Source organism: Chelonia mydas, chromosome 2, assembly GCF_015237465.2.
Source record: "Chelonia mydas isolate rCheMyd1 chromosome 2, rCheMyd1.pri.v2, whole genome shotgun sequence".
NCBI classification, from domain to species: domain Eukaryota; kingdom Metazoa; phylum Chordata; order Testudines; family Cheloniidae; genus Chelonia; species Chelonia mydas.
The window spans coordinates 234,544,931-234,558,237 of record NC_057850.1 but is presented as its reverse complement, the minus strand read 5'-3'; the positions used below and the strand labels follow the sequence as shown (position 1 = coordinate 234,558,237).

Below are 13,307 nucleotides of genomic sequence, written 5' to 3'. Positions count from 1 at the left end.
CAACGCTTCAGTTTGAAATTAGCTTTTTATTTTGGTGTCTTGTTACCAGTTGAATATACTGTAGTTATCATTAAGTTATATTCTGAGTGCATAAAGAAACAAGATTTCTGAGGAGATGTTATTAATTTCTTCATGTTAACATGTCTGGTAGCTTTTTGATAATACTCATTGTGTTAACAACATAGTACAGGAGCACCATGTGAAGGTTGTCTCAAACCTTGTGGGCACAAGATGGGATACTGATGCGCACACTTTGAACAGCCACTCTAGAACTAAGTAAAATCAATTGCTTAGTGTTGTGTACCAGTCTGAGCAGACAGCTCACGTACAAAATCTCTGGATCCGCAGCTTAATGCTGCAAAGAGAATTATAATCAAAACATTAAAATCAACATCCGTGTGCTGGTTGGTTGGTGCATATATCCCCACCCAGGATATGGAGATAAACGCATACAGCTCACGAGTACAAGAAAGCCATGGTCAGCCTGAACTTGCCAATTCGTGAGGATCTCCGGAACCTTCCAAAGACAGGCCTGAAACCTTGCAAACCTTTCTGGGATGGGGCTAAAGCTCTTAGTGTCCTCATTCAATCCTGCATTACACTGGAAAGAATTCTGGGATAATGCTGATGTCCTAAACAAACATATGATTGCAGATTGCACAAAGGAACTTCTAGGCTTCAGTCGACTCTGGACACAGTGATTGATGTTGAATCATATCAGAACATCGCATGGCAGATGCGGTTTCTCTTACACCTCTGGAGGATAAGACAATATGCAATGTGCTTGTATACATGAGCCGCACACTATGGACTGCATTGTAAATCAGTGCCCACTTTGATTGTTTGCTGGTGGCATCTCAGACTTGTATCAAGACCCTTCTGAAGCTACCCATTGGCTCGCTAATCTGCATTTGGCTATTTGAATGCTGCTAATCACCTCTTTTGTCATAGAAAAGAAGACTAATCTAGTCGCCATCTAGTTCCCAGAAAAAAGATGTTGACTGAACTCTGTTTTAAAACTCGTTCAGATTTTAAATGATGATGTGAGAACGGTACTTGTCATTAACATTCATTTGGCAGCATATTTTGAGTCCAAAGTATCTTGCTCTTTTCTTTGTGGAGATTGAAGTCAACATGTAAATCAGTTGCTAGAGACTTGTCACTGGCAAGAGGAGAATTTTTCCACCAAAATTGAAGTTAATCAGGCAAGCTCTTCACAGATTAACACACACACAAAGGAGTGGTGGCAGTGAGAGTGGTGACCACATTGAGAAAACTCCTGTCACACTTTTAGGCCAGATTCTACCCTGTGAAAGTGGGAAATAACTTAATTTTAACTGTTTATTTGGTCAATTTATTGAACAGGAGAAATGACTTCCTGCTGTGGTGCCATTGCCAGCCCTATCTTGCCCCTTCTTGCAGATCTCCTAATGTGCTTAATGTGTGCTACAGGCTTGATTTCTTTTTTTGAAGGGGGTCTGTTGTGGAGGGCATGGGAGGCTCTGGGGTGTGTGTGTGTGTGTGTGTGTGTGTGTGTGTGTGTAAAAAGCAGGTGTATTAGGGAAGTCAACAGAAAAGGAAGTGTGGAGAAAAAGTCCATGTCAAGGGGATAGCAGAATGTGAACTCTGGAGGAGCAGCAGAATGAAAGATATTTTATTTGTTAGGAAGAACTTAATTTGTGTTGTATACCACCTACCCTTGTTCCTTAGGAGGATCACTGGAGCTCTAGCTCCTGCAAGCTTTGGGGTCTTTATTGGGCCCTTAAATTGCTGATATGTGTTTTTAATCTTAATGGAGTTTTCTGTCTGGTTGTGAGAACAGCTAAATCTCATACTACCTGTTGATATATGGGGATTAAAATCGTGTCATAAAAACCTATTAAAATAATTTGAAGGGTATGATTTAAACCCAACTAATCAAGGAAATTCAGACCTAAGTGACAACTCTGTACTTACCCCAAATCTGTTCTATGAGTTCATGAAAATAATTGATAGCAACATCTAATTTAAGCAGTTTGAGTATAGTATGTACCACGAGCCCCTGGACATAACCACATCATCAAAGAAGGAAATTTAGTGTTTAATGTGCATTTTCTTTGGGTTTAAATATTGACTGTAGTATTTCTTCTTGTGATGTGCGCTGTATTTTAGTGGCTAATAGAGAATGGTGTAGGAATCTTGGTACACCTCTAGTAAGAAAAACTTATGTATTGCAGAATAGTTTAAAAACTCTTCCTTATCAAATTAATGGAGTTGGAACTTCCCCTCCCACTAAAGGATGCTAACATCTGGTAAGAGTCTTGACTTGCCTAGAAAAAAGTAAGCTTGAATGACTGAGTTCTGTTCAATTCAGCCAACATTGTACTACTGCAGAAAGAAGACATGTGAGAGTGCAATTCTAAGTGAAGAGTGCCATAAGGCTTGCATGTGAATCAGGTGCTTCAGCAATCATTATTAAGGTTAGTACAAAGATGTAGGTGTATATGGTATTAGAAAAAGCAATAGACTTTAATCAAGTGTTCTGCGTAAGTTTCATTGATTAAAGGAAAGCTTCAATTTTGTCTTTCACCCAGAGATGTAGAAAATGAAATTTCAATATGAGTTTCTCAACTCACCTAGCTAAATTAAATGAAATCCTATATAAAGGATACTCATCATTAGAACTAACAAAACCAAAGACTGGTGCGTGGGATTTGAAAGATAGCAATCCGCAGAGCTGTGTTCTCCCACAGTGTAGCTTTTTTTTTTTTTTTTTGGCTGGCATTGCAATGATCTTAGTTAAGGCATCTTGGTTTTATTTCTCATTTGAAAAGTGGCTTTCAAAATCTTCCATCGCAGAAAGTAAATTTAGGTATTGCTCATTTTAGTTACTTTGAATATCTAAAAAGCCAAAATTACAAACTGGCAGATATCGCATTTTGCTGTGCTTTACCTTGGATTTTAAAGCACTGAATCTGGGTGTATTTAGTCAGTTAGAGATGCCAGTGTGAATTACATTTGCAAATTGTGCCAATTGTGATAGAGGCTTTTATGATTTTTGTCATGTGTCTGCCAAGATCTAGATGACCAGTAACTCACGTCACATACACCATTGAATAGCCAGTGGATAATGGATTTCAATCACTGTGAATCAGGGCTGGATTCAAACCAGCGTTTTAGAGATGAAGATTTCTGTGTGGTTGAGGGGTTATATACAGGGATGAAGAAGCATATGAACCTTCCTCTAGTAGCTAAGAGTCAGTATCAATTCACTGAGTATTTATTGGTCTCTCTGAAATGAATTTGTGGTTGTATCTTATCTACCTGAGTTTTTACACCATCCCTAGTATCATGGCTCCCATCACAAAAGCCATTGTCACAATTGGCACCTTTGTTAATAGGCTCAGCAGAGACCTTCCCCACTACTGGGCATTAGGACCCTGATAGTGGCCTCTCCTCCCACACCATTTGGGAGTAAGCTCTAAAGAAGAGCCAGCCACAGTCTCCAGGCAGTAGGTGCATAAGCAGCCAAAGCAGGGCCTTTGGTCCTTGGAGAACTTTCTGTTTTAATTGGACTTTCTCTGCCCTGTGGCCACTGGCTATTTACTCCCACCCTCAGACTCTCTGCCTCAGCTTAACTCCATACCTGCCCCTCTTACTCTCTTCTCCCTGCCCCTTGCCCCTCCTAACTATAGTCCCTAAATAAATCACGATGGAACTAAAATGTTTGCTGCTATCACATTGTTCACTCTGCTTGTGTGTTGCATCCCTTCCCCCACCCTGTCTGTCTTGTCTATTTAAATTGTAAGCCCCTTAGAGCAGGGATCATCTTTTCTGTTGTGTTTGTACAGCACCTAGCACAATGCTCTTGACTAGGCTCCTCGGCGCTAGATAATACCTTTAATAAATGATAGGCCAGATATTAACTGATATTTCCTATTCTGTTTGTTTTGTGTGTGTATGTTTCTATAGCCATGAGCCTTGCACCTTCCATGACTACCATTAAAAGAGATCATGTGGACATAGATGGAACTAGAGATGCAGTCTCATTAAGGACAAATCATGCCTTCATTGTTAAGGCACAGGATTGGAGTTTGAGACACCTGCGTTCTATTCCCATCTCTGCTCCAAAGTTCCTGTGGGACTTTGAACAGATGCCGTACTCCTTCATACCTTGATTTCTTCATCTGTAAAAACAGAATAATATTTTCTACCTCACAAAAGTATCATGAAGCTAAATTTATTCATTTGTAAATTTTTTTTGAGGCCCACAGATGGGAAACGTGACAGAAGCATGAGGTACAGAAGTGTGGTCTTATCTTAGGATAGCCTTGTAAATGCAGACAATTAGATATGTTTAGTTTAAAAGGGGTGGGTTGGATAACACTTGGACTTTATGTTAATAACCTTAACAAAAAGGTTGATATCAGTAAATTTGCAACCATTTTTTTTATCCACTATTATCTGGAGAGGATTTAAAAATATCATTGAAATTCAAGCCCATATACTAAGCAAATAAAATCAATCACATTTTGGCTTTACATTTTTGGAGTATTTTTCAACCCACAGTTTTCAGTATATTGTCAAAAAATAGTTATGTTTTGGGGCTTGATCCGCAAATTTCTGTGAGCAGGTCTACACTAGAAGTGCGACACTGGTGCAGCTACACCACTGTAGCACATCCGGTGAAGACTATGCTGATGGGAGAGTGTCTGCCACCAACATAGCGCTGGTGTGGACAGCGCTTAGGTCGCTGTAACTTGTGTCGTTCAGCTAGTGTCTTTCACCTCCCTGAGTGACGTAAGTTAGATTGACTTAAGCAATAGTGTAGACCTGTCCTAAGTGCCCACAATAATCAGTAGCTGCAGTTGGGAGCACTCAGCAAAGTACAGGATTGGGCTATTCGATTTATGTGGTTTGGAGAAAAAATTTAGGAAATTCAACTCATGTCCACAGTTAGTTCATTTTATTGTCAAATTCCAGAAGTTTGCAGGGGGGAGGGATAGCTCAGTGGTTTGCGCTTTGACCTGCTAAACCCAGGGTTGTGAGTTCAATCCTTGAGGGGGCCATTTAGGGATGTGGGGCAAAAATTGGGGATTGGCCCTGCTTTGAGCAGGGGGTTGGACTAGATTACCTCCTGAGGTCCCTTCCAACCCTGATATTCTATGATTCTAAGTGTACGATAAAGACTGTGTGTGCAAAATATTTTTTAGACAAAATGCAATGGAAACCTCCAAATTACTTAACTGAACTCAGAATACTTGTACTGTTTGATAATGATTCAATTTAAAAAGGCAGGAAAATCTTACAAAGAAACATTTTTTTGCACAATTTCATTTAATTCTTTTAATACAAAATACTGTTCTGTAGTATTTATTTATTAAATTCTTCAAATTTATAAAAATATCGCTCACATCTGTTTAAAATACATTATTTGACAAATATCAGACCTGGCAGGGAATACGTCTTTGTGGAGACATACTAAACTATGTTAATATGACCTCTGCAAAGTTCATTATTTTTGCTATTCATAGGATGTATCATGTTTACATTTTAATGCTGATGCCAAGTCTGCTTGTCAGGCAGGTTTTTCATCTATTTTCATAGCTCTGCTGGCCAAGGAACCCTTAAGATTGGAAACTAATAGTGCTTCCTTTGAACGTTGGCTCTTAGTTAATGTGATCTAAGTAACTTATTTCCTTTTTCTCACATCTCTGAGAGGATTTACAAGGTGTCTTTCAAGAAGCTTAATAAAAGATGCATTTCAACCAAATAGTCAGTAATGGGTATTGACTGACTTACGTAGATGATGAGGCAAATTTTTCCTTTTTTTGGTGCATATACTTTGTTGTATCCTGTGAGATTTGCATTGCTTAGGCATCAAGAATGTTTGAAGACTGAATCTTTTGCACATCATAAGATATACAGAGAACAGCTTCCTGCTGAGACAAGTTTAGTTCCACTCCTAATGGCTTAGTCAGAAGAAAGCTCCCATTTGGCTCATCTGGGAAAGATGTCTATGCAGGACCCATTAGTGTTCTGGTCAAAGCTATAGTACAGTGGTGTGCTTGATACACACACAGTGACTCTAGATGCTGCATGAAGGATTCTCTTAAAAGTTTAATCCCTTCTAGTGACTCTCCATCCATTGATGTGCAAATATCAGTTTAAATTTATTCTCAATATTTATTGAACACTGTAGTTTTAAAGTGTCTTTCCTTTTTTAGAGACTATCAGGGTACTATCTTTAGTCTTTTTTTTTTTTTTTTAATAGCAATTAGTATAAGCAATATTTTCTCTTTGAAGCTCTTTGGGAATTCTGGCAAAGTTGCATTTCAGAGATAATTACATACCTTTCTCTGTTACTATAATTACATAATATAGTACAGTAATTCCACCACCCTCTGTTTGGTTTGCATTATCTGTTAAAGAATTGAAAAGTGCTTACTCTAGTTTATTTTCACAGCTCCCCAAAGTTTTTAATACGTGTGGTTTTAAATTTCACATTAGAGCATTATACCAAATTTGCTTTTTCTTTGTCATGCCAGCTGTTTCCCAATGCAATGATTGTATTTTTTTGTAAAACTGAATATACAGTGTGTCTCAAAACAACTTTAGAAAATTAGATAATGCCATATACAGTTTATTTATTTCTAATTCTGATTTTATGACTGAGAAGGATGGTGGTTCTGTGATTAAAACACAGGACTTGGAATGAAGAGATCTGGTTTCTAGACTAAGCTCTCCTACTGGCTTCCAGTGTGACCACTGGCAACTCATGTAACTTCTCTCTGCCGCTATCTGTAAAATGGTAACATTTCCCAAATTCACAGAGGTTTAATTCATTCAGATTTTATGAATGAAGAAGCAGAGTAATTTGAGTGGATCTCTGATTGCTTCCCACACACAAGTAATAGATTTCTGGCCACTGTGATCCTTTAAGCACGTGGATGGCCAAGAGATGTTAGAGGGGTCTAGTGAGAGAATTGTTTGGAACATACCAAATCATAACTGGCTCATTTTACATTATTAAATCTATCTGTGTGACAGAGTGGAAAAGGTATAAGTGGAGCATAGCTGCTATCTCCATTTCTACCATAGCAACTGGTTTCCTTTTCAATCTTAGTAATTGGTTTACATTCGTTTAAATTTTCAAGGCTAACTCCACAAGGAAGAGTGCTTGAGATTGAGTTACTGAAATAAACAAATCTGAGATTGTCTACCTGTTGCTGGCCATGTCAACAAGGAGCTTGTGTGAACTCCTATGAATCCCTCGTTCAGCACGTGAGTTCTAATGCAGTTAATACAATGAGATTGAAACAGATACTTAACTCCTCTTTTACAAAAACACTGCACATGGGGTGTGCGATTAACGCAGGCGTGGGCAAACTATGCCCCGGGGGCCGCATCTGGCCCTCCAGACATTTTAATCTGGCCTCGAGCTCCTGCTGGGGAGCGGGGTCCGGGGCTTTCCCTGCTCCAGCTGGGGAGCAAGGTTGGGGGCTTGCCCTACTTCGCGCAGCTCCCGGAAGCAGCAGCATGTCCCCCTTCTGGCTCCTACACACAGAGGCAGCCAGGGGGCTCTGCACACTTCCCCTGCCCCAAGCGCTGCCCATGCAGCGCACATTGGCTGGGAACCGTGGCCAATGGAAGCTGCAGGGGTGGCACCTGTGGACAGGGGCAGCGTGCAGAGCTGCCTGGCTCCGCCTCCGCATAGGAGCCAGAGGGAGGACATGCTGCTGCTTCTGGGAGCTGCTTGAGGTAAGCGCTGCCCGGAGTCTGCACTCCTGACCCCCTCCCGTGCCCCCAACGCCTTGCCCCAGCCCTGATTCCCCTCCTGCCTTCTGAACCCCTCCATCCCAGCCTGGAGCAACCTCTTGCACCCCCAACCCCTCCTCCCCAGCCCCATCCCAGCGCCTGCACCCCCAGCTGGAGTCCTCACCCCTTGCCAACCCAGAGCCCCCTCCCGCACCCTGAACTGCTCATTTCTGACCCCACCCCAGAGCCCACACCCCCAGCCAGAGCCCTCACCCGCACCTGCAGCCCACCCCACAATTTCATGAGCATTCATGGCCCGCCATATAATTTCCATACCCAGATGTGGCCCTCGGACCAAAAAGTTTGCCCACCACTGGATTAATGACTGAAGGAAAGGAGTTAAATGGCAGGATGACCCCAGGATGGTCCCAGCATGGAGAGAGAATTAGTGGGGAGGAGGAAATATGGATTTAGGACATCTTCAGTTGCAATATGAATGTAAATTATGACTGTCTGGATTCTTTGTGTCATGTGAACAGGGAAAAGCTGGTTGAAGACCGTAAGAAAGGGGAATGAAGAAGGAACATGAGTTGCAGTGACCTTTGCAAAGGCATGTTTTGCACTATTCTGTCAGACCATGAGCTTTTCAAAGGGAGGAGGCAGTAATCCCCCAGTTGTTGCCAAGACCACCTTGTTAGATTACTAAAAGTTGGTTGTCAGGGGATGGTGCAAGGGGGAAATCAGCTAGCTTTCTCTTGCAGTGGCAAGTCAGCATACTGCTGCTTGTCTGCATTAGGCGAGCCCAGGGATTTAAAAAACTTGTTTGATAATTATGTCAGTGAAAAGGTCATATTATAGCGTTGTGTAAACAGGTACAAAATCATTTCTTTTGCCATAATGTATTGTTACAGATTTCAAAGCAGTAGGGTTAATGTTAGAGAATAGTGGACTTGGAGTGAACTCTGAGAGATGCCTTACGGGAAGAAGTCAAATACCTGAGTTCCGCTGGAACCACTGAAGAAAGGTAATCTCCCCTTGACACACACACGCTGGAGAGAAGGACTTTGAACTTTATGCTATATTATTTGGACTGGTGTTATTGTAATCCATGTTGGCAGGGAAGCAAAGAATAGAATGGAATTCATAGACGAGGAACTAACGGATTCTTTTATATCTTTGTTATAGCTGATTTTCTTTATGGATTTGAGAGTTTGTGGCTGTCACATTTTTTTTCTTGTCTAATTTCCGGTAAAAATGTAAATCTGGCATTAAGACTGAAGAGAGAGGTCAAATGTGCTGAGCATGGGGTGGACTAGGTGTTGTCCAAGGGTAGAAACATTACAGTGACACAGCTGCAGCTGTGCTGTAGCATAGGCACTGATTTGCACAAGCAACGGACCGGGTTTTTCTGTGGCTGTAGCAAATCCACCTCTCTGAGAGGTAGCTAAATCGACAGAAAAATTCTTCCTTCAACCAAGCACTATCTGTACTGGGACTTAGATCAGCTTAGCTACATCTCTCAGGGGTGTGAATTTTTCACATTCCTGAGTGATGTCATTAGTTTTAGGTGTAGACCAGGCCCAAGTTCGACGACTTCTTGCTGAATTTGTTTAACGTATGAATAGAACTGGTACCAGAACTAAGGGGGTGGTAGAACTCACCACCCGACCCCCCACAAGTTACGAGATTTTTATGCGAAAAATGCTTCACAGGCTATATGTAGCCAAAGGATGAAGACAACAGTAGGGAGAATGGCGGTGGAGTAACCAAGTGATGGTACCACACTGAATTCATTGTATATGATGAATTCCAAATCATACACAGTTTACTTCTCTGAATACTGCCTATCCCCTAAATCAGTGGTTTTCAACCTTTTTTTCATTTGCAGACCCCTAAACAATTTCAAATGGAGTTGCGGACTTGTTTGGAAATCTTAGACACAGTCCACGGACCCCAGGTTGAAAACCACTGCCCTAAATGATGTATTACCGTACATAATATATGTCTCCCTGATGTGGACTTCTGCACATTGTGTATAATTGTTGCTTCTCCCCTGTCACCATGGAAGCTTGCTGGACAGTGCCGCTCTTCTGGGTACAAAAGATAATTGGGAGCTTGCCGCCCACTATATTTTTGGTGTTTAATAGTTGTAGATTTCAGGTTTTGTTTATTTTAAAGCTCTGTAAATTATTTTTTCCTTTTCTCTTCAGAGAAGCCAAGAAATCATTGGTTTAATAAGATATTCTGCAATAATTATGTACACTAATGGAGTAATCACATTACTTTATTAGCTGTACATAACCTAACCCCTAGTAAAGTTGTCAATCTACATCAAAGAAAAAGATGAAATAGCAAAATGCATTTATTTGCAGACATCTTGAAAAATGCATGAACTGAGAAATGACCTTTTTTATTAAAAACACTTCTCGGTTGAATCAGTATAAAATCCCACTTTTGTAGAACATGCAAAATTACAGTACATTGTGGATCTTAGGATCACTTTTAAATGCCATCCACATCCTTTGTATTTTTCTGCTTTGAGAAACGGAAGCAATGTTTGCCTCTGAAGTGTTATGTACACGTTTTAGTCTCAGTAAGTGAGCAAGGTCAAATTATACTGCCATCATGGGATTCATTCTTTTCATTGTTTGTACATTTTTTTGTTGGATGAGTAACTCTATTAAACTATAGAATAACAATTTACAGTAAAGATTGCAGTTTGTCTGCTAGTGGGCATATAAGCTATGTGAAGTGCATCCTTTTTGTAAGCGGCACTTGGTAGATTTTTTTGAGTGGTAGTAATTGTTTCTTTTGACTTGCCATTTTCTTTTATAATAGCACAGTATTAGTGCTGTGTAATAATGGACAGTAATCCTGTGTTTCTTCCATTTATACTAAAAAGAGGAATATATGCATGAAGTAACAAAATACAAAGAAAATTTAGTTTGATACACAAGGAAACTGAGTCACATACCCTTTTGTGACATGACATGTAGACAGAGGTGGTTAAGGGTTCTTACTATAGGACTTTTGTCTGCAGTAGCTACCATTGAAGCAAAGGCTACGTTATGGACAAATATCAGGATCAGGTGGATTACTAATCAATGTGAACTTTTAATCAGTTATTCATGCAGGATTCTCTTTCTTTAATGTTAGCTCCTTACCATGAGGTTGGTGGAACCTCCTACCTCGCAAGTTCTTTTGAATGCAGCATTAGCAAGTTGGTTTGAGTGTCAGAACACCTATTGGACACTCCATACCATTCTCTGCCAAAATATAAATGCTGCCCTAATTCTTCTCATTTTGAAATTGACTGTAATTGTGTTTTATATGTTTCTGTGGGTTTTAAGAATTAATTTTTATTTAAAAATGTGCTACCGTGGTGTTTGTGCAGGAATTCCCCCCTACCACCCCCGCCCTACTCCCACCAAGACATAATTGGTTTCATTAACATCCATTACTGGTATAGCTAATTACCCTATAGCTAATTTTGTTTGTGGTAGATTGAGACTCTGTAGTTCTCAGGAAAATTAATTGTCTTCATGTGTTAACCCACCTGCCATTCCACGTGGGTCTATACCTGCCTTTTAAAACGATTTTGCATACAGGTGTGTGTATGGATTGGGTTCATGTTCTGCTTCAGCAGTTGGAATCAGTTGAGGCACTTGACTTAGTAGTCCCCAGATTTAAACGTCAGTGAGTTTGATACATTCTCAGTGAATGGCCCTTTTGTTGCAGCCCTGGCTGAGCCACCTTTTGTGGTTGGTCACCAGTGTGCTGTATTGGACCCAGCCGTAGAATCTTACATGCTACTAATTTCTCTGAGTCTGAGTAGTGACTTATCGCTGCTGATGGAGACCTCATTTCTGACACCCCTCTTGGCAGGGAGACCCCCTAGTGCCTCAGCTCTTCCAAGCCCCCCCAGTTGCATATGTATGCTCCCCACCAAAGTCTGTCTCCATGGGCACTCTAGGATTATAGTTTAGCTCTCCCAGGACCATGTGACAGTTTAAGAAGTTTTTTGCAAAGCCTGTATTCCTTATTTTTAATGCACATACTCAGATAACACAGGAGCATTACAGATGTAGGCAAAACAACAAACAGCAGAATGCAAGAGCCCTTCATCTGGTCTCTTATGCATGTCTCAGAGTTTGGTCCAAGTCTGTAAGGAAGGCCAGGTCCCTCCTGCCCTCCATTCCTCCTGCTGAGTCATCTGGTTCCCCATACTAGAGAACATGCAATGTTAAGAGCTGTCTTCGACACTTTTTCGTTGTTCCTGTCCTTCTGCCGGGATTTTCCATGCAGGGTTACTGACAGAGTAATTAACTCCCCTTTGTTCTATCAGGGTAGAGCTACCTAATGCTGATGACTCCTTGAAGGCCCTGATGCAGTTCCCCCAGACATAGCCTGCTATCTGCTACAAAATGGAAGTTCTGATCCACACTGAGGGTTCCAAACATAAATGCTGTTCATAAAACAAAGAGAAATTCATCAGTTTATGAGAGTAGCAGCTGTGTTCGTCTGTATCCGCAAAAAGAAAAGGAGGACTTGTGGCACCTTAGAGACTAACCAGTTTATTTGAGCATAAGCTTTCGTGAGCTACAGCTCACTTCATCGGATGCATTCAGTGGAAAATACAGTGGGGAGATTTATATACACAGAGAATATGAAACAATGGGTGTTACCATACACACTGTAAGGAGAGTGATCAGGTGAGGTGAGCTGTTACTAGCAGGAGAGCGGGGGGGGGGTAATAGCTGCTGGTAACACCCATTGTTTCATGTTGTCTGTGTATATAAATCTGCGGAATATTGTTATAAGACTACATTGATCATTTTGGGATGGGAGTAGACAATTGCTCCATGTCTTACAGGAAGCATTTGAAAATATTCTCAGTTCAGAGAGATTTTTGTTACCAACTCCCCAGCTAACTCCTTTTCAGGATCTCCCTTGGGAACTTCAGTTTTTGTCTGTCTTTGTAATCTTCTTTGTGTATTTCCCAGCCTTTCCATATAAATTAAAGCCTCTTTTTATCATTCCCCCCCATGCCTTTTCTGTCTTTTCAAAGTAATTTCTAAAGCAGTGGTCCCCAAACTTTTTACCTCATGTCCCCCCTGCCCCATCCCATAGAGTAAGGGGGCTAAGGCTGGGGCCGCAGCTGGGGGCAGGGGCAGAGCCTTGGCCACTGGGGGCTGGGGCCAGGAGCAGAGCTAGGTGGTGCCCCCCTCCATGGGGGCTAGCCCGGGTCTCAGCTACGTCCCCCTGAATGTTCCTCTCTGCCCCTGTAGGGGGGTATGCCCAACAGTTTGGGGACCTGTGTTCCATAGCGTGACTCCAAAATAGTGTGTGTATCATAAAGACTCCTGAGTTAATGTGGCATCTTTACATACATAAAATGTACCTAGGCATTCCTTGCCTTAAATGTCATGCTTATAAATCCACTTTTCCATTCTCCTCAGGAAAAACTTGGTGGTTGCTCTGAAGACTGAGGGGACCTGCCCCATCAATTTTGGCAAGAATTTGTATTCATTAAAAATATATATATATATATTCTAGCTATGATGTTTTCA

General features: G+C 41.1%; 1 protein-coding gene across 16 annotated transcripts in view; it reads left to right on the top strand.

The window, feature by feature from the left end:
• Positions 1–13,307, top strand: part of PARD3 (par-3 family cell polarity regulator) — a 645,228-nt gene that overhangs the window by 180,668 nt on the left and 451,253 nt on the right. The window lies entirely within an intron of this gene.